Source organism: Myotis brandtii, unplaced genomic scaffold (assembly GCF_000412655.1).
Source record: "Myotis brandtii unplaced genomic scaffold, ASM41265v1 scaffold197, whole genome shotgun sequence".
Classification (NCBI taxonomy): domain Eukaryota; kingdom Metazoa; phylum Chordata; class Mammalia; order Chiroptera; family Vespertilionidae; genus Myotis; species Myotis brandtii.
Genome location: NW_005357346.1, coordinates 840294 through 842315, shown reverse-complemented (window position 1 = coordinate 842315; position 2022 = coordinate 840294). Strand labels below are relative to the sequence as shown.

The 2022-nt window shown below is 47.3% G+C and overlaps 2 long non-coding RNA genes across 2 annotated transcripts in view; both read right to left on the bottom strand.

Moving 5' to 3' along the window:
- Positions 1-2016, bottom strand: part of LOC102262059 — a 3341-nt gene extending 1325 nt beyond the window's left edge. Inside the window, exon 1 of the long non-coding RNA XR_313533.2 lies at positions 1851-2016. This is a non-coding gene — a long non-coding RNA (uncharacterized LOC102262059). The remainder of the gene's footprint in view (positions 1-1850) is intronic.
- Positions 1-2022, bottom strand: part of LOC102263601 — a 199507-nt gene that overhangs the window by 196823 nt on the left and 662 nt on the right. The window lies entirely within an intron of this gene.

Sequence of the window (2022 nt, the reverse complement as noted above, 5' to 3'; positions counted from 1 at the left end):
CCGCAGAGGCGGGGGGTGGGGGCGCTTCCTCGTTTGCCCAGCGGGTTACCCCGACTTCGACTCGGGGAGTGAGACAAGTACTAAGGCTCGAAGGAAACTTTTCCCGCCGTTAGTTCCCGCGTGTGGCGTGTGCAAAAGGTATATCGGAGCGCTAGGTGCAATGGACATGAACTTGGGGGCGATTCCTTCCAGAGTCTGAATCTTTTCCCTCTCAGCTTCCCTTCTTCCCTCTTCTCTCCCTCCTCCTTCCCTGCCCTCTTCCCTTTTAAATGTCAAACTGAGCATATCGGTTGACGGTGTGGAGGGTATGTATCCTTTACTCCTACCAGGTTATGTACGGGCTGACTCTAACATACGAGCACACTGAGATGCTTCAAAAAAAATAATAGGAGGATAAAGAAGAAAAACAGTATCCTCCATCCAAATTTTCCTGCTCAAGACACCCGCTTACCTCGAAAGGACCCAACCAATAGAAACATCATTCCATACTGCATTTAATGGGCATGCTGGTAGATTACTTCTATTCCCAACCTAAAATGTCACATCTCCATTAGAGAACTTGATACAGTAGCCTATCACGCAAGTGTGATTGGTGTGTTTGTGCATGTCTGTGTCGTTTCAGTAATGGGGCGCAGGGCGTGGCTGAGGGCTTCCAAAGGGAAGAAATGAAGGCTGGGGATGCTCAAGCAAGTCTCCTTTCTTGTCCTGGACACCTAACCTGGACAGCCTGATTTTTTTCTTCTTCTTTTCAGTGTTTGAATCCAATGCCAAAAGTTTCCTATAGGGCATAGGGTTGGACATAGTATCATTGCTATTATTCAAACAGAATACTTCCTCACAGTTGGATGAATTCGAGGCTGAAATGGTAACTGTCCTAGGAGAGGTGTGTGTGTGTGTGTGTGTGTGTGTGTGTGTGTGTGTGTGTTTGCAGAAGCTGGTGGTAGTGCTCCCCGTGTACTTGTAACACACCTCATAAACACCCTGTTGTCAGGATGCAACGTGATTCAACCTTTGATCTGATTAAGTTTGAGGGACACAAAGAATTCTTGCCCCCATCCTACCTAAGAAAATGAGTGTCTGATCAACTAAGTATGAAGGTTTCTGCTTTGCAGCCCTTGCAAGTCTTATCATTTTTAGGACCTTAATGTCATAAACTCGGTTGCTTCCTTAAAAGCCATTTACTGTGCCGGGAGAAAGAGATGTCCTAGCGGCAGGACTGAAGGCTCCCTCCTCAGCGTTTGTAACTTGCAAACCCAAGGAGCTCTTTAAGAGCCACGTTATCTAAAGCAAGCTCGCTGGTTATTTTTCACCCCAGATATGGCAAAACGAAGTGAATCTTCTATGGCTTTATGTTGAAGCCCGATACTTAAGCGTTTGAATTTTCTTACCTAATGCATTTTAAAGTTTGTCATCCGGGCTTCGGGATGATGTAAATGGTGTTTGACACCCATCTCTTTGGTTATTCTGGGGTGAGTGACTGAGGGGTAACTTTGAGATAATGTTAACATTTTCTTTAAGGCTACCGCGCCTGCCATCCAAATAACGTTGTCGGAGGCGACCAAGGGCAAGGATTGTTCGTGATCATTTTGACGAGAGGTTGACTGGGATTCGGCCAATGCTGGTCTTCTGATACCAGATGCATGGGAGCTGGAGTGGAAAACCTCTGGCATCTATTACTTAATCCCAAGCCCACCTGTATCTTAGCGTCCACCTGCCCTTTAAAATTCTGCGAGTGGCCTGTATTCTTGAGACTACCTATAATCATTTTAAAAGTGGAATGATTTAAAGACCCGCACTCCCTCCTCCTATACCACCCCAACCTCTTAATAAAAAAAAAAAAGCAACCACACTTTTCTCCAGGCAGGGTACTTTTCCGTGCCTTCCTTCACCCAAGTCCGGGGAGCACTGGGCGAACTCCCGGGGCTGTCTCTGTGAAATGAAGAGGGTGGTAAGAAAGAGGACCTGCGTCCTGGAAGAGCGGGAGTGAGCGGAGCGCCGCTCGCGCCCTCGCCCGCGGTGCAT